Source organism: Dermacentor variabilis, chromosome 10 (genome assembly GCF_050947875.1).
Source record: "Dermacentor variabilis isolate Ectoservices chromosome 10, ASM5094787v1, whole genome shotgun sequence".
Classification (NCBI taxonomy): Eukaryota; Metazoa; Arthropoda; class Arachnida; order Ixodida; family Ixodidae; genus Dermacentor; species Dermacentor variabilis.
In genome coordinates, this window is record NC_134577.1 from 45,055,115 (window position 1) to 45,075,018 (window position 19,904).

The window sequence follows — 19,904 nt, forward strand, 5'->3', positions numbered from 1 at the left end:
AGAGGGATTGACCTCCCAATCCTCACCGGGTCAACAAAGAAGCTTTGTTCAAAGTCACAACGACCATCGGATTCTGTAGAAGCAGTAACAACCGTGAAGGCCAACCTTCCCTGGTCGCTGCAAGCAGGCCGTCACTGAGAACCCAATAAATACTGCAAAACGCCAACGTCGACAACTTCCGTGGGAACAGCGCCGACTTCAGGTTTCGAAATTGCCACGTGGTTCCCTCATAACGGGGGTGGTCACGTAACATTCGAGGTGGAGACCGGCGGAACAATGCGACGTCATGGGAGAGATCTTGTGAACGTTTCGGCGATTATGATTGTCCGAGACACAGTCATCAGATTCCCTAGTCTAGTGACCTAGGGAAGACTGCTGTTTTAAAAGCTTACGCCTAAGGTGCTGTGCGGAGCCTGACGTGTCCTGATATGCCCTGGTGTTGTGCTCAGACATCTAACGAGCCCAGACATTCGAAGTGATCCTACATGGAGTGGGCTTCCCTATCTGCAGCCAGCGTATATATGTAAAATAAACCATTTTTCTTTTGCTCCTACTCACGGACGTACTTATCCCTATTCCTGGAGGATATCTGGCCTAAACGCTACCCCGAGCCGCAACACTATGTTCACAGCCATGAAGGTTGTGACTGTACATCAAACACAGCTGGTCGAAATTAATCCAAAGCACCTTGCGTTGCTTTAGAAAACTTAAGCTATTTAATCTTATTATTTTTTCTTTTTTTTTTGGGGGGGGGGGGGAAGAGCTTGCAGCATTGTGCTGCTGATGCCGAGGTCGGCGGTTTGGTTCCCAGCCGTAGGATCTTCCCTACTCCAGCCACAACATCGGCGTCACCGATTAGACAAACAACATGGGATATAAGTTGTATGAACCGGGATAAAACACCTCAGATGGGTGGCCGACGTTTGGATAGGTGGATCTGTTTGTGTAAAATGGGGCTGTCATCCTTGTCCTGTTAATCTTAACAGGTTAAGAGGGGTGAGCTTACTATCCCGTTAAAGTAACAAGCCAAGAATCACAAGGCCGCCCATGACAAAATATGGGTCCAACTATCGAAACATCGGCCAGAGCCTGCCAGAGGTACTGCATCCCTGTTTATACAACTTCTATCGCGGCAAAGAACGCGGAGGAGCTTGTAAATACTGCGCATCGGCCCGCACGTGAAGGAAACCCCAGGTGACTCACGTTAGTCCGAATCCCTCGTAACATAAGCAGCGCCTCTCATAAGCCCCCAAACCAAGCTCCCCTTTTTTAATCTCCACCTCCTTGAAGCTCCGCTGCCCTCTCTTCCTGCCTCCACGCGATCGCCGCAAGGCTCGAGCGACGAGAGCAAGACAGGAGGGGTTGGTGACCCAAGCCCTTGGCGCCCGCCTCTTGCTTCCGGCGCGGCCCCGTTCCGCCACCTTCTCCCGCGGCGTCTCGTCGCGTTCTTTCCGCTTCCGGGTTCTTCCCCGGGGCTTCGATCCTGGCTCGGCGTCCTCGGGCCAGCGGTGTACACGCCGCCTTTTGAGAGAGGCTCCCTCCGGTCTACCGAGAAAGCGCGCCCGCATGCACCGAGCATCTCGACGTTTCGGTTATAAGGGTTTTTTTTTTTTTGGCCCCTCTCTGTGTATGCGTCTCCGTCCGCCGCTATTCTTGGGCTACGCGGAATGGGGATAAACAGAAGAAACGGAGCGAAAGCAGAGATAGAGCAAGAAAAGGCTTGGAGGTTAATCAGACGCTACCGTCTACCGGCTACCGTCCTCTGAAAGCAAAGAGGATAAAGTGGCAAAAAGAAATAATTAAGGGGAGAAAGAGAGAGCATGTTACCTTGAAAGCTGGTTATAATGAAAACGGCCACGTGCCAAAACAGTTCGTTACACCAGGTACGTTATTAGTTATATCCAAACTCACCTGCAATAAAACTTGTGATGCGTTGGTTATATGTGGATTTATCTCCATCGTAGAGAATATGTAACCGAAGAACCAATTTAATGAAAATGAAACCACGTGCAGCAAGCACTTAATTTTTTTTTGTCTCCCTTGAACTGATTTTCAGCGTTCCCAAAAATGTCGCTGCCGTCGCTCTTTGCTTCATTGCTGTCCCCTTGGGAAAACACCCCTTGCCAAACAAGCTAGCATCAATGAAAATTACATACAAACAATCAAAATAACTCCCTTGAAAGTTGCGTTCGCGGCAGGCAAGCGGTGTTATAGCACTAGAGGCGTACTTGCCGAGTTCGTTCTGAAGTAGTTATTTTCTATGAGTACTGGTCAGCTTGCTTCGCGTGTTCGATATAGAGAAAAATTCGCTTTATCCAGGTTCGACGTATTAGGCTTCGACTGCAGTTGCACAAGCAACTTGCCAAGCGCGCGCCATGTTTATAAACTACCGAACAAACGCGCCGACATGATGTGCTACGACAATGCGCTTCGTTAATGCCATTCGTAGATTTCTACGCCAGCGACGCGCGTGGTCCAAGGATATTCGGTTCTGAAAAACTGCCTCGAGTCCTGACGTTTTAACGCTATTCAGGAGAAAGCGGCACTGCGCATCATAACGGGAACACATACACAGGAGGTGTTCAGTACGTCTATTTTCTCCGGGAAGAGTGGCACTTAGGTGCGTCAACCATCGTTATGCTAAACAATGCGAAACGAATTCGTTAACTTATTGATTTATATGCTTCGTTATAACGTCCCGTAGCAAGTGCCCGGTTATGAGAAAAGCCGTATTGGATGACTCCGGATAAATTTTGACCACGTGAGGTTTTATTTTTTTCAGGTGAAGCTGTATGTAACTTAAAATGAGATAAGTCTAGTGTATCTGGTGCCCTCACATGTATAAGTGCGCAGATTTCCACACTTAATCGCGCGAACTCGCGGATAGCGCTGTCCACCCCTCAGAGGAATAGAGCGATGAGCGATATCTGGCCTCTGAGGTATTACCAAGCCCGCTCCCACCGAAAACGATAATACCCGGTAGTAAGTGACGCAGAATATGGGCTAGAATAACACCTGATTGCGCCTTGGACAGCACTCTCCGTTCTGACACACACAATCATACTCACGTAAAAACGACGCGCGTAAGGCACAAATACATTAACAAAGGCGCATGCAGCTAATTAGTACCGAGAGGTTCGAACGCGCACACCTGCGTACAGTCTCCGGCCTTAATGAAAGTTTTCAATTTTGTCCTGTGTCGCAAGAGGGCGCATTTTCGTGAAGTGGTGAACAAAGTGAGCTGTTTAGCCAACGCTTCACACAATCTATCATGTACTACTGCCACTTCCGTGTGAAAGGAAGCTGGTCTCTCACCAGGAAGGATATGCAAGTAAGAACGCCTTGCGCGCTGTCCGTCACATTCAAACCGGCCGTTTCTGTACATATGAAACACGCCAACGCAACCAGGACAACAGGCTGGCACCTGCACGTAACTAAACACAACCCAAGAACCAACAAAAAAAAAAGAAAACTTGGCGAACACTAACGCGTCGCCTTTAAGAGTAGAACGCGATAGCGTTCATCAGTACATGTCTGTAACACACTGCATTAATTTAGAGACAACAGCCCCCTCACTAGGCCCCCCCTAGCGTCCACACCTAGCGTCCGCGGCCACTAAGAGGGAAGTCAAACGGCCGCTGGAAAAGTGGTTTGTGTTTGAGTTTGTTTCCGCGTAACAGAATCATGTTTTCTCGTATATGCAAACTACAATCCGACGCTATCGTGCCTGTAGGTTATGTGCAAGTCCTACTTTACAAATCTTCTGAAGCATCTTAGGTTGAAAAAAAACCAACCAGTTCAGTAACGCCTATGCGCCACGCGAACGGCCCGCGTGGTTGGCGATGCATGCGTGGTTCGGGACGATTTTTCTGTAACGGACAACGCCGCCGACGCCGACACCACATTTTCCTGGACAACAGGCACTTAACGTTGTCGCGCTTAAACGCGAAGTTCCAAGTAAGCGCACGCACACACACACACACACACACACACACACACACACACACACACACACACACACACACACACACACACACACACACACACACTCAGGCACACAGAAACCCGTCGCCACGCTTTCATCCAGTTTTAGCGAAAGGCGCAGAAAGAAGCAAGTACCTGATAAAGCGAACCGCTTCTACATGCCGCTGCGAATGGCGAAATTGTTCTTCTTCTTTTTCCTTTGCACCGAGTCGAATTACGGAGGAGCAAACAAGATTGCACGCCCTACAAGAGCAAAATTCTTGCTTTCGTGCCCTGTCGGAAGCCTCTTTCCTCAATTCGCGCGGTTCGAAATCACGTTAAGGGCGACGCAGCAACAAGATTTCAACGATAAACTCGGCAGCGGTTGTCGCTTCGAATGGCTTTCTTTTTTTTTTTTCTCACTGCTATTACCGGAATCCGGCGCACTTTGCTGGCGAGAAAATTGCGTTACATTCATTCCCGCCACGTGCGTCACCGTCTTCCAATGGCTTCTTGAAATCGATTTTTTTTTTGTTTGCGCACAATACGAATTTAAAAATTAGAAATTAAAGACTGGGGTATTACGCGCGAAAGTCACTGTCTGATTATGAGGCACACCGTAGTGAGGGACTACGGATTAACTTTGACCACCTGGGGGCCCTTGACGTGCCGAGCACGTGCTGGTGGGCGAGCTGGTTATACACGATTACAACGAAGGCGCCGCATAAAATAACGGACGAATGAAGGCGACACGGGACAACCACGTAGGCGCCTATACGTGGTTGTCCTTTGTCGCCTTCCTTCGTTCGTTGTTTTATATGGCGCCTTCGTTGTAATCTTAACGTGCCCCCCGTATACGTGGGACACGCGCGTCCTTGCATTTCGCCCCCATTGAAGAACACTGTAAAATAATTTAGACCCTTAAAAGTAAAAAAGGGCGTAAACGTGTCGATAACTCACACCCTTCGGGTGTGATGTATACAAGTGACACCCTAAGGGCGTCAGTTATAGACACATTTACACCCTTTTTCACTTTTAAGGGTGTAAATTATTTTACAGTGAATGCGGCCGTCGCGGTCGGGATTTGGTCACGCGATCTCGTGCTTAGCAGCGCAACACTATAGCCGCTAGCTGCTAAACTTCCGGTCATGTGAAAGACACGATGTCTACGTGTCTTTCTTTTCCTTTTTTTCTTTTTCTTTATATTTTCTTGCAAACTGCATTAGTGTGAATGCGCATCACGCACTATTTCTTAAATAAGTTTGGAATTATAGGACACGTCGGTACCTTTACGTGTCACCGGCCACTCTTCGTCGCAAGGCAATCGAAATGAACTGACGAAAATCAACGAGAAACAGCGATTGAATCAGGCAACAGCAACCGCACATATAAAGTCCTGCGAAAGCATGCATGGTGGCGCTTAAGCTGCTACAACAACGCACATGTATACATATGCACACTTGGATATACATAAATAAAATCACTCGAAGCCCTGTTCGATAAAACACACAGTTCACAGTTTTGTGATAATCGTTGTTTGGCACGGTCGCGAATGGCAGCCAAGCAACGCGCTAAGCTTATTGCCGCTTTAGCATCGGCACTGCTAGGCACGCCAGGATTGAATCCCTTATTATTATTTTTAAGCATAGCTTCCTTATCCTATTGTCTCCGGTCTTGGAGGTATCTTTCATCTAACTTCTATCGCCTGCGCAAGTACACAAATACATCAAAACGCCGCCCTCCTTCCGCTCGTGAAAAATCCTGCCACGAGATGTGTGTAGGATTTTATCGAATTGTATAATACCTGACTCGGAACACACATCACCCGCCGTGGCTGCTCAGTGGCTATGGTGTTAGGCTGCTGAGCACGAGGTCGCGGGATCGATACCCGGCCACGGCGGCCGCATTTCGATGGAGGCGAAAACCCTCGTGTACTTAGGTTTAGGAGCACGGTAAAGAACTACAGGTGGTCAAAACTTCCGGAGTCCTCCACTAAGGCGTGCCTCATAATCCAAAAGTCTTACGCCCTTTCATCTTACGCATCTTACGCCCTTTCAGCACGCTTGACTATCGTGGATATCTGTGATCAGCCCCAGTCGACTGTGGCGTTTGATTTGACGTTGCGCCCTATACATGAGTTCCAAGTTCACTCGCACGATTGTATACGAGGCATGCGCAATGTTGCAAGCGATTTACAAGCGAGGAAATGGTCAGCACAGTGTTATTTCTTTTTTTTTTTTTTGCAGTTGCAAGAGCAATTGCGTTAAGCAAATAACTGGAAAACACGGTACTCAAAGCTTGCATTGCTCGCAAAAGGCGATCTCATGCCGTCCTTTTCTTGTCAGCCTGAAGCAGCGGAACTCAATGCCACTGTTTCAAAACATCAAACAATAAGAACCGACTCCATCAAGGCGTCACGTGCCACAGAATAAAACGGTCTAAATACTTCCTTTAACACTTTCGAAGTGTGCCGCCGAAGATATCCGAAAGAATACGTACAAATCGAGTGTTCTCTTTCGCTGTCCGACAGGGCAGGAATCTCCCCCAATGGGATTCGTCTCATTGAAGCATATTTCGGGGCACCTACTGAACAGCTTCTCTAAAAAAAAAAAAAAAAGTCCACATTTTTAACGGTATATAGAAGACTGGAAACCAAAAGATTTAAAACACCCCAAATATCAAAAAGAACAAACCGTAAAAAAAACTGGAGAAGGAAAATTATGAAACTTGCCTGCACGGGACGCGAACGCCAGCATACGCAATTTCAAATTTCAATTTAGCAAGCTGCCGCCCTCATTGCTATAATTTAGGCTCCCCGTCGCTTCATCCGCTTCTCTCGTTTTCGGTCGGCCTGAATAATCAAAGCTGCGCATGCGCACAAGTGACTCGAACGTGCTCCTAATGAAAGCACACTCTCGGGCCCCGCGCGCGCGTTTCTGCCAGCGTCTCCCTCATCGCCTCTGACTTTCTCGACTGTGTCGCACAAAAAGAGAATAAAAACATGGAAAAGGCAAAAAGAAAGGACAAGGTAAAATGCAGGCAACAATGATCACACGGAGATGAGCTAGCACGATGAATAATTGATCAGCCACCGTGCCTTAAGTTTCTTCCAGAGAAAAAACACCCGTTTCTTTTCTGCTTACATGTCTTCAGATTCTAGCAATGTCACTCTAGATGGCGCCTCAATTAGCCCTCTTTGGAGTACCTCGTCACTGGAGATACAAAGGTCGCTAATGTTTGCCCTCGTGTTCGCCGTATAATGGTGATCCCTAATGAGAGCGGACGTGAAACAAAATCCAATTTATTCATTCGCACCAGGCTTTCAGCCATTCCGTTCCGGCGCCCAACTCGCTGCGACAGCAGCATGCTCTCGGCTTCGGCGACGCAATGGTTTCGAGAATTCCTTTGCGAGTATACGACGTCGTTAAGCCCTACGTGGTCTCATAATTACATGCAGAGGCTCAAGGCGACAAACTTTTCTACAGGTATCTAACTCCATCAAGACATCGACGCCACGAACGTGGGACGATCCCGGCCATCGGCGAGAGCTCCTTCATAAGCTTCACGCTGGCTTTGCGCTCTGGGCTTCCACTCCAGCTGCGGAGAGGCCGGGTAGCACTAACTCATCGATTACAACTCGGTGTTGCGTACGCGCACTCTCCGGCGCCTTGACGAAATCGGACGAGAACGCACGAGAACGGACGAGAACGGACGAGAACGGAACCCCACTGCCGCACCTTTCACACTTCGGAGACAATATGGCCCATATCACGCGCGTGCCCTCGATATGAGGCCGAGTAAAGCACACTCCATTTGGACTCACGCCAGAGCAGGTCTCGGACGCATGGAGACGGAGCTTGCTATGTGCAACTCGCCATAAAGAAACCTTGCTGCACTTTCTACGTGAAACGGGCGTAGACACTCGTATTTAGAGAGATATAGAGAAAAGGAAAGGCTGAGAGGTTAACCACACGCTGATCCGGTTTGCTAGCCTACACAAGGGGAAGATGGTTAAGCTGACGATGCCGCTTGATCCGAAGACACTCAATCGGTTTCCGAGCTTGGGCTATTCTTCGGAACATGTACGGTGTGGAGAATATTCAAAATGTGTTAAACGCGCAAGGACGTTTAGTGTGATCGCACTACTTTTGCTCGAAGAGCATCTATACCACACATCCGCGTACTGGAAAAAAGGTATGTATAGCTCACTGTACTATAGCAGTCTCCTTTCATCTGTCTTGCCCTCTTCTCCTTATCCCTTTGAGGAGTAGAAGGCTAGAGACACACTCTCTCGGCCAACCTGTCCTCCTTTCGGCTCATTAAAAATCTCCTACTTCTCCTTTATAGACCTGCTGTTGACTTATCGATGAGGTCATTGTAGGCGCTCTGTGGACTGCCAAAATAAATTTCGCTATGAGAACGAACTCGTCTGAAGTAGGTTGTGAAACGGTGCGGTGCACTCGCGATACAAGCAAACAATTCCCAAAAGCCACAGGCGGAACATCTTGAATTCCAGAGAAAACGCCCTTTCAGAACTCAGCGAAAATAATTAAGGCAACACCGAGAGACTTGATATATTTCGATAATAATAACCACAGGAATCCAACGTGCCTCATTTCCAGATATTATAAATTTTAAACCGATTTTCCCGGTACTTTCCTAGGCATCATTTCTTGCCACAGAAACATGAATATTTAGTTTATATTAAGCTTTCACTGCGTTCCTATTAATTTAAAGAAAGCTCTATTTCGTTCCAGCTCTTACTGTAAATAGTCACATAGTAGTCAATAAGTAGCCAGAATATCTCGTTTGAAACGGACACAGTAAACTACTAATTTACTATGTTTATTAAAGCTTTACTAGAGTAGTTGAGCTACCTTAAAATCAAATTTTCTGGTATTACTATAGCAAATTTCTTCGAACGGAAACCGTCGAGATTATTTCAGTTAGGAAAGCTTTTTTTTCTGTCTGTTTACACTAAAAGAATTTTTTTGGCAGAACTGATCCTTAAAGAGAAAATTTTCATGAATAATCTGAGTGAAATAAGATTTGTTCCATTCCTTACAAGGCTCAATTAAAAGCTGTTTGCAGTCTCCCCCGTGAAAGTGGCAGACAGATTTCTTATTCTCGAGTCCAGTAGCCTTCTCAAAAAGATACAGCTGCTCACCAGCCCGGTCAATGCGACTGAGAGCTCAACTACATATATATATATGTACAGGTAAAGTTGATGCCTGAATTAGTCGCGTGTAGTAGTATTGTAGTAGTATTTGTATAGTAGTAGTATCCGCAACTCCACGGGACGTTCATTGACCTTCTACTTGCCAACGCTGCCTAATTAAGGTAAATGACTCCCTGGTTTACTCGTTATTGAAATCCGGCAGCTAAGTTCTCTCAGCGCCATCGTCACGGCAACAAAACTGGGCTCACTAACTACCACAGCGTCCTCTCTCGCAGTACGCAGCGTCACCTGGTGGCGTAGAGCGTTGGCGAGTTTACTGCGACCTCGCGTTTCATAATTCACACACCGCGCGAGCTCGACGCAGTCCCAGCGTGCGTTCCCGATTTAGCTCCGGTGCCCCAAGCACACACGTTCTTCTCGGCCGTCACTGTCGTCGCACCCGAGGTCACTTAACGCGCTGCGTGAGTGTGTTTTGCTCCTGTTATTTTGCCGAATATAGCCTGTGCGCCTTCGTCCTATCCGGAGGACGCCCCCGGAGGAAAGCGAGGCAACTGTTGCAGCCGGAGAAGCGAGATCGTCGTTTATTATGCACGCTGACGACGTACACGTTCACTGCACATGGCGCTCGCGTAGCGTGCCAATAATTGCAAGCACTCATATAATTGCGCGCAGCGAGGCGAAAGCTTCTGCACGCAACCTTCGAACTGCAATGGAGAATCGCCTTAATGTCGTTAGCGATTTGTATTGCATATGGTGCACGAAGTGCGAACGTTTCCAAGTCTATCTATTTCTTTAAGTGGAAAGGAGGGGTGGGTTAAGCGTGCGCGTGTGTACACTGCACCCAAAAGTTTAGCAGATAGCCTCCACTCATTTTTTTTTTTAAACCGCATGACGTCGACGTCGCAGTTCTTTTTTTTTTTTTTTAGATGCAGCCCTCGCGACTGAACAGCGTCAAGCAGAAACGACGTCTTGATACCCGAGACAAAGCGGAATTCGCAACCCCAGTTACAAGCTGCACTTTCGCAGATCCCGGTAACATACGCAGAAGCCGGTCTCGTTTTTAGAGATGGTTTTCAGGAGTAAGACAATCTTCATCACTGTTTGCACAACACAAGCTCTTTTATCTATTCGTTACCTTTGCGTAGAGCATCTCAATGCTGCCGATTACGCACCCGCCTTTGGCTGCAGATGTCCGCGCACCTGAAATGTCGCATTAGTTGCGTGCACCGTGACCGAATCCACGCACGACGAGGACCGGGGAGGTAGGCAACAGTGCAATTGCGAACACCTCATTGACATTCAAGCTAACAAAAGGAGATGTATTCAAGGGTGCAAGGCCGAAGGCTGTTTAACAAAAGTGCCCCGACGTGCTCCAAGAAACAGCTCACTTAACGTTCCGCAACGCAAATCACGCGTTCGCTTTACCATTGGGCAACCACGCGCCCACGCAGACGCATCTGTCTCTTCTGGCTTGCTCCTTTACGTACGGTAACGACGAAGGCGCGCTCTCATCTCATTTGCATTCGCGCTACGATTCACTAACCGCACGTGCCAATGCGAACGACGTAAGGGTGCACCGGTGCACGCGTCAGGCAGTGCAGCCAGCCTCCCCACCTACCCTTTTTTTTTTTCATTCCTTTCTTTTCTTCTTCGCAAGTAATCTATGGGCCAACTGTGACGGAGTACGCGTTCACAGGCCGAACAGCAGATTTGTGCAGCCCCATGCATAAAGATAAACTGCATGCGCAGCACCACGAAATGCAGGCGCGCGCGATCCGGATTGCACCTTATTTTTACTTCGCGAATTGCAATTCGTAGATATCCAGGTAACAGCGAAGTTCTACTTTTCCACTTTCTCGCGTTATTTTTTTTTCTTGTCTACATCAGGCTGTCTTGTGCTGAGTCGTTATACTCGCGGAGAGCTCTCTGTGGCAGTGAAGGGAGAGCTACGGAGTCGGAGCGCGCACAAGTGAGAGCGCTTCTGAAAAAAGAGTCGCGTGTTTTCATCCACGTTGGCCTAAGCTGGGGGAGAGAAAACATACACATCTTATAAGGAAAAGTTAGGTGAGATTAAGCAGACCACTGAATGTGAACGTTTACTTATTTTGCGGCTTTTGCCCTTCCGCGTCTGGGCAAACGGGAAACACTCGCACGCGGACGCTAAGCTGCGCCGATTCAGCGTCTGTTCCGAACAACTAAAGGTACTGACAAACGCTGGCGGACTACCTGGCGCGGTAACGGGTGTGCGGAAGCTCCGCTTCCGTAGCTTTACCTTCACTGCAACAGAAAGTTGTCTGCGAGTATAGTATGTGCGCGGCTTCTTTCCTTCTTCTTCGTCTTTCTTTCTTTACGATACCACATTCGAGCTGCACAGAATTAAGGAATGAAGAAAGGCGGGACGCACAATTCTCTTCCCACACGTTAGGCACGAGGTGTGCATTATGACTCGGCCATTTTAATAAACATGCGTAACCAAGTACCGCCAACTTTAAGCTTGCCGCGTTCCCACTGACGCATTCTTCGCAGTTTTCTTTTCCGTTCTTTTTTTAATGCTTATGGCTCGCCTATGCGGTTCAACAGATTATGCGTGCGTGAAGTTAGCACACTGCAGGCGCGTGCGCAATGACGAGCGACCTTGACACGCCCTTGGAAACCAGTGCCGCTTTGGCAAAGCGCTCCGCGTGCAGGGCCAGGGACGTTCAGTTGCTTCGTGATAACGTCGCGCATTCGTGTCGTTGCACTTTCAAGTTGCGTGCAGCGTGCGAAACCACAGGGCAGCGCCGCACCGAAACGAGAGGCAGTTCCGTACACTAGCGTACAGAACGGCGCCACGGTTTAAGCTTGATAGCAGTCTCAAGATTATCTTAAGTACAATCAGCCAGTACGTCGTCAGTACTGACGACGAGGACAAGCGAGTGGGCACACAGAAGCGCTAATTTATACAAATACTTCATTAGGAACAGGTGCGCATATTTAGAGGCACGCAAATTACGCAGGACAAATGATTTATTAGAAAGAGATGCACATAATTATAAGCATGTAAATCACAAATCAGCCTGATTTGCATGCCTATAGATATGCGCACGTGTTTCTAGCAAAGCATCTGTTGAAGTTAGCACTAGTGCGTGTCCATTCGCTTGTCCTCGTATTCAATGCGTTTCAAACAATCTTACGTCTTACCAACACGGTCGTACTTCGATGCCTACTTGTTCTCCGTATGAATTAGGCATATTTAATAAAACTCTACGAAGACATATTGCATGTCAGCATTACGACAACGTTGCCGACTTCTTGCGAGCCAGTTTCAGAGTCTCAAACTAAGACCTCGCCGACAAATCCGCTTATCGAGGCTCGAACAGAACTTCCCACGTCGTGTGACTCGTATGCTGCTTGCTTGTGTGCGAGTATACATGTGTACCTAACTTTTTTTTTAATACAAGCACTGGCCGTCAACGTATACGTACGCTAATATCTCATTTTTGTCGTGTAAGTGAAAAGAAAATATTTTTGATCTCTGAACCAAACTAGGTTATACCGCAGAAGCTGCAGCTGCTGAGTGTCATTCGGACGCAGTGAAAAGCAGTCGCAAGCGAGTTTGCAAGTACATGATATTGAATTGTGTCTATCTATCTATTATGGGGCTTTACGTGCCAAAACCACTTTCTGATTATGAGGCACGCCGTAGTGAAGGACTCCGGAAATTTTGACCACCTGGGCTTCTTTAACGTGAACCTAAATCTAAGTACACGGGTGTTTTCGCATTTCACCTCCATCGAAATGCGGCCGCCGTGGCCAGGATTCGATCCCGCGACCTCGTGCTCAGCAGCCCAACACCATAGCCACTGAGCAACCACGGCGGGTGTTGAATTGTGTATCATCCGTGAAGGAAGAATGCATCGCAAGAGCCCATGTTGAAGGCAGGAAAGTAATTATCTGGTGGCGGCGAAAAGTCACGAAGCACCGACAACACAAAGTTCTGCCTCCAGGCTAACATCCCTAGCTACAATAAAGCTTTATTACGCACTACAATTCGGTGACTGGTGGGAGCAGTGCGCTAAAATTAGTAAGGGAACACTAAGCAGTGAGGGAACACTGTTAATGAGGCCTTCAGAAGCCTCAATACACTGTTGTTTTATGCTGTTGCTCTGCTTACAACAAATGCGATTTTGTTGAAGTAACACTCGTAAATGTAGTAGAAAATTGGGACTCACGGGAGCTCAAAGCATTTCACGTTGTGTTCTACTTATATTAGCTTAGTGACCGCAAGCCCCACCACCACGAACCAATATGCCGCTGCTGCTCCACCCAAACTGCGCGTTATTATTGCCTTTACCTCTGCTAGTACTGAACTGCGATGAGCGACTTCAGCGACACAAGAATTTTTCACACCTGTAAATGGGCCGATCGCATCTCTACTGGAATGATATACCGCTTCAAGCACCGGCTTAAGAGAGCGTCTATAGTGTCCCTCCCACGCGCACTCAGTGCTTACTCCCTCCCTTTTTTCCTCTTTCTATTCCCCTTTCTCCGCCCCCAGGGTAGGGTAGCAAACCGGGTGCTGGTCTCGTTGACCTCCCGGCCTTTCCTGTCCTTGCTATCTATCTATCTATCTATCTATCTCTCTATCTATCTATCTATCTATCTATCTATCTATCTATCTATCTATCTATCTATCTATCTATCTATCTATCTATCTATCTCGCTCTCTCTTTAAGCGGCAACAGGAGCGAAAGTACGCCATCCGGCCACTTGAAATTTCGGTAGCTGAAAGGTTTCCCTATACATGTTCGTTTCTCGACTTGGCCGAAGGATGGCGAGAATATTTAGCGCCAACTAAACAGGGAAAGAAGAAAGGGAGGAGAGCGCATTGGAAAGCCACGAAGAGGAAAGGAGGTAAGCGGAGGCAGAGAGCACTGTGGCGTACTCGGCGCCTGTTATCGGCGGGACATTAGTCGGCCGCGCCAAATGCATTGCAAGATCGGCGAGTCGGCGCTCCTGTATATTTTACTACGCCGTCTCAACAAGCGCGCCCATCAATTCGGCTGCATGAAAGCAGCTGCACTTAGCGGGGGAAAAAATCCGAGTACGAAAGGGGGGGGGGGGGCGGAGGAGACATAGAAGAGTAAAGGGCCGTTGAAGGTTTAAAGAACCAGTTCGGTTTTATTCAAGGAATGATGCGGCTTGTCGGCGTAATTGTAGCAATGGAGACGTTCAGGTGTAGCGTTTGTTGTTTTGGTGCGTAATGCTACGGTACAGCCCCGGCGACCGGTGCAACTGTAGCGGTACACTACGGAGGCATACACTCGTAACAGAAGCCAACGCCAGTAAACGACCTGCCCTTAAAAGGCCCTTCTCAACCGAAAAACTCTAATGGAGCTATTAAACAGCGCTTGATCTTCCTACCCACCCATGCGAATGTGACTTCTTCACGCTATACTGTGTTACGACTACGTTTAACACACTAGCCAATGAAAAAAAAGAGGTTTTACTAGATGCGTATACGGGCAGTCTCGTTATACGTATGATGTCCTGTATTGAGCCTCGTCGGGCGATGGCGTAGCTTCCGCGAAACGGAAGTCTGCGGGAGACCTCGAGGAAGAGCGTCTCCTGCCGTGAAACTACGGCTACAAACTACGACACGCGTCTTGAGCTACAGGACAGTCCCCGGATCGTGGCGGAGGTGTCCTGCTTCTGTTTTGCGTGTAACTAAGACTTTTCTAGCATTCTTTGCAGAATACGGGCCTTCCCCGAGCGATAATCTATAAACCACCCTGACGTTTGCTTGCTATAGTGCGTTCCTTCGCGCAAGCGCATTCGGGCATGTATTTTTTTCCTGTGTCTTTCTTTTCGATCTATCATCACAAATTACACCTGAAGTAACACACTAGTCCCTATAGGCTAACTTCTCCAGTTTCGCGTCACACATCTTTTTTTCTTTTTGTTGAGGTGGTTCGTGCAAGGACAGCACCCAATTAGCGTCGGACGAAATTTTCTTTTTCTGCAAGGCAGAGAGCTACCGCATCGCAAATTGGACCAATGAGGAAGAACGTCAGCCTGGTGTATCCGACAGCAATGGAATGAGGGGAGACATGCATATTTATGTAAAAGCGCTGAAAGCGAGTGTTACGAAACGCGGCGACAAGGTAACGCCATCAACGCCCGAAACAAAGTTGCAACATAAGCGCCTCGCGTGCTCGTTATGTCCCGGAGAGTTCGAAGCGGCTATTTGACGATGGGATTCGAGTTGAAGGGCCTCTTTGCAAATTCGAAAGCGTGGAATCGCGGCTTTGGAGAGTTTTTCTTTTTTTTTTTCAGTGTTCGTATATTTGGAGACGCCCGTGCTACAAAGTTGAACAGATGGATGGTCACCGGATGCGAAAGATAATCCTATAAGCTGTTGCCTTACTTAGAAACAGCCGCTCGTCAAGAGATTATCCTCGTCGATTTTTTTTTTTGGGGGGGGGGCATGCTTTAGGGGGGCTAGTGTGTTCGAACACGTCGTTGCGTAATCAGCTCAACCGCCAGGTGCCGTACGACTCAATAACCCCGCTGCCATGTAGAGAACTGCAGTGCCGGGCCGTTACTAGTTGCACGAACATCGAGTGACACTCTTGTTTCTTGCGCAGCGATTCCGGTTCACCTCCTGAGACGACCGGCGAGGAAATTCAGAATAACTCAAAATAAAAATAAAAATAAAATAGAGTATGAAAATCATGGGTTTCATTACAGGTATGATATGAGAGCATAATTTAGTTACAAGTTGAGTTACTGGATAATTGGAATTAGTTAGAAATCACTGATTACCGCAACCTAAGCACGGAATCCTAGAATTTAGAGACCCGCCACGTTAGCAGGACTTTGGCGAAATTCCTGCAAACCCAGAAGCAGAAAGCGGAAGTAATGACGTCACTAATGACGTCGCACACGAGAATGTGGTGTGACATTTAACCGGTTAATTAATGGAAAACAGTTGCCTCTGAGTTCGGTTCGTGCGTTGCCTTCCCCTAAAGCTAAACTAAACAACATCAACACCGAGGTGCGAGGGCCACTAGGATGCACCTACGTCAAAGATTAAAGTCGCCTACCGTTTTTCTTTTGTTCTTGTTGTTATATTAAACGAGTTCTTCTCAGGACAAGGCGGCGCGTTCGACTACCAGTCGCAGCGGTAGCACTTCGACAGGGACGGAACCGAAAAAACAAATTTCTCGCAGTGAACTTTCGTTGCACAGGGAAGAAACCCGCGACGCGATCGAAACTAATACGGAGCTCTTTGAATACGGCTCCTCTCCTATAGCACCCCTCTCGCTTCGGAGGCGCTATGAGTCGATCACTCAGTCAACGAAAAAATTGTGATCACTCCATCAATATTTTCTAGCACAACGAAACATTTCGTCCAGCGTTCTTTTAATTACTAAACTGTATGCTGTGGTGGAGACAGAGAGAAAGAGATTGTTCCTGTCGAATTTCCCAGCTGGAAAGACTGACGCTAGCACGCGCACAATACGCTCACATAAGTTGTTTGCACAGAAAATACGAGTAGGTGACAAAGCTACATCTGCAGAGAACCATCGTTTACTGATGAAAGACATTTTGCAGTCAAGTGTATTCTGGCACGGGTAGGGGGAAAAGAAGGCATTTCACACTTATGAGCCCAGCGATATGCCCGCTTCACTGGTGAGGGATTAGATCACTAACAAAAACATCAAACCGAACGTATCGCTCGTTGGCACGTATGAAGGTGGGCCCACAAGACAATTTCAGTCGTCACGAGAAAAGTTTAAGATGTTCTGCCACCACTGCGTTCTACAGTGTTTCGCGCTCTTGAAACACTGTTGCATGTAAAGCTGGTCATATCATAACCTTTCAGTGGATTCCATCGCACCGCGACAGAAACGCGGGGGAGGCGGCTCCTAAGGGCCGCAATCACTGAAATTCCCGGATTTACACACACTGAAGCGTCGGCATCAGCAAAGCCGTTTGTTCTAATAAGCAGAAAAAAATCCCGATCATCTTCCCATGGACACTGACATTTTGTACTATATAAACTCTAGACTTCAAGAAAGGCTTCCAGAAACACAGAAACACAGTAATTAGAGACTCTAACATCAGTTAAAACTGAGCGTGGCGTAGACAAACAGTCCCCTTCACCGCCTTGGTCAAACTACAAGCCCCCCTTGCGAGAACATGTGGCTCCGTGGAATCGATAGGACAAAGTTTATTGGACTGTAGAACGTGCAGTGAGTAAATGACCATGTGCAAGTCGAGTGTGGCTACAATCTGTGAAGGTTCTTCGACACGAAGGCGCGCATTATGTCCCTGGTGCTCCGCAGCAGCGCAACGTCAAGCACTCCGTTTGTTGTTTGATTACCTTCAATCAAGTGGCTCTCTCTCAAAGCTCATGCTGTTATTCAGAATAGGTACACCGTGTAAAAAAACCACCAGTGAAGTCAAGGCGACTAAGATATTCAGACAAGTAAGACTCAAAAGCCAATCGGAGATATCAGTTTGTTCATATTGTTCGCTTGTTTATTTTCCACATTTTCCGCCTTTCTCTCCCCTCTTCCTTACAGGGTAGCACGTGGGCGAACACTCGTAAGCCAGGAAACAACTCTGCGTCTAAACAAAGAGCTCTCTCTCTGTGTTTGAAGCAGTGATATCAGCATTTGTCAATCACCCACATGAAAGTAATAAACGCACTTTCACATTACAATGTACCATACTCTAATGGTTCCCGCAGAGGAAAGACCCAATCCAAGAGTCGTTCCCTACCTCTGCAAACTTGGTTTACGCCTCACCCTACCACACCACCGCACCTCACATCACCACACTGGGATTCCGCGCTATCCAGATCGGACCCACGTGACCAGTGCAGGCTCACGTGGCGCAGGCAGGAAGAACAAAGGCTGTCTGTGTTGTTGCTACTTTTTTTTTTTTCATCATAGATTATACGTTCAAAATTTCTGTCAAACCATCGACGTTAAGCTAGCCTAGAGGGCTTGAGCTCTACTTATTAAGCCAGGGTATTAGGTAAAAATGTACTAAGTACACTGCGTTATGGTTCGAGATGACTCGAACACTCTGCCGAGCTGCAATGGCGAATGGAAAATTTTAAAGTGACGCGAGATCCCTCACAGCAATAAATGTATTGCCGCCTCGCACAGTTCTGAAGTTAGCTAATGGAATCTTGTTCTCCCTCGAACCTGGCAAGAAACGTCGAAATTGAGTGTTTTTTTTTATTATGAATTGGAAATGCGGACAACAAACAACATGTTGCGCAGAGAACGGCGTCCAGTGAGCGCCGGCAACGTAGCCGAAGAAACGAGCGTAAGTTTTAGGCATTCTTAAAGTGTTTACACGACGGCTCAGAGAAAATAAATCACACAGTGTTATTACTACCAGCTTCAACCAAAAGTAATCCACTTAAATACGCATCAATGTACTACCTCCATTTTGGTGCTGCAACCGCTTTCTTTTTTTAATGATGGAACAATTTTCGTATTACACGAGTGCCTGCCTAGGTTTTGTGAAGTTCGTGCAAAAGGTTTTTGCCGTATCGAACCACCCGCATTGCTCAGGTATTCTTCACACGTCTACGATAATGTCTTTCTTGTGAACCGATTCCACACATATCTTTCAATGCCAACGGGTTCGCTCAAGGCAAAACATCTCCTATTTGCTTCCCCCAGTGCTCCGATCGAGTGCTGGACACAAGCTTCGTGTGCACTGTATATCATCCCCGTACCCCGCGTACCAGACTACAAAAGCATTTACCTTTATCGGTCGGTTCGCGCCGCTTCCTCGCCGGCGTTTCGTCCCACGACGACCAGCGGCGGGATTTATCCGTGACGAGGTCGGATCTCGACGACGACGACACCGCAGCCTCGCATGCACAAACAAAGGCGCGAGTCGCGACGAATAGCCGACTTCGCGGGGCGACAGGAGTACCGATCGTCAAACACCTGCGACAATTTTCTCGGACGCCCACGTGTCTCTCTTCCCTGTCACAACACCACTCGACGCAGCTTCTTGCCGAACGCCGCGACGTTCGCTCGTCCGTTTGTCGTCACTGCTACAAGAGACCCGCGACGCTGCCGGATCAACACTGGAACTCAAAAAACACCCGGTATCCCCGGTATCGCAAGAAGGCGCCAACAGCGTGGTGTAACGGTTCTGTAAACACTCAAGGAGTTGGTTTCGCTCGGGAGCAACGCGCTCTCTGTGTCAGCGACGAGGGGAGCCGAGATCGATTTCGCGGGCACAAACTGTATCGCCGCTCGGCGAAACGGAGACCGACGGCCAAGTGCGGAACGTGCTTGAAACGTTTCAATTTTCTTCCCCACGGGGACTGTTGGGCAAGATACAACAATGTCCACCCCGACGTAGTGCTTTCTTTCTCTTTTGTTTCTTCGAGTGCAAACGACGTTGCGAGCGACGAGCCACGTACGGTCCTCTATCACATGCAGTTGCAGTGCTATCCTCGTGCACTTCGAAACACCATTGCTTCTTGGGTGCAGTCAAAATACCGAGGAGCACAATTCACAGGAAAGCAGGTCAAAGGGTCACGCAGCGGCGTGCAAGTTGCGTGACAACGTGTTTCGACGAGTCGCCGTTCACGTTGTTGAGTTTCCCTAGCACTTCACCCGAATGTGACGGTTTTTTCTCGCTCTCTCTCTTTCGGGCCTCTCTTGGGAAAACGGTCAAATACGACGTGAGTGCGTTGTCGTCGTGCCGGCTACGAGACCACGTTGTTGCTTGCGCATAG

The 19,904-nt window shown here is 48.0% G+C and overlaps 1 long non-coding RNA gene across 1 annotated transcript in view; it reads right to left on the reverse strand.

Moving 5' to 3' along the window:
• Positions 1-19,795, reverse strand: part of LOC142560445 (uncharacterized) — a 115,726-nt gene extending 95,931 nt beyond the window's left edge. The window contains exon 1 of the long non-coding RNA XR_012823372.1: positions 18,914-19,795. This is a non-coding gene — a long non-coding RNA (uncharacterized LOC142560445). The remainder of the gene's footprint in view (positions 1-18,913) is intronic.
• Positions 19,796-19,904: the final 109 nt, after the last annotated feature.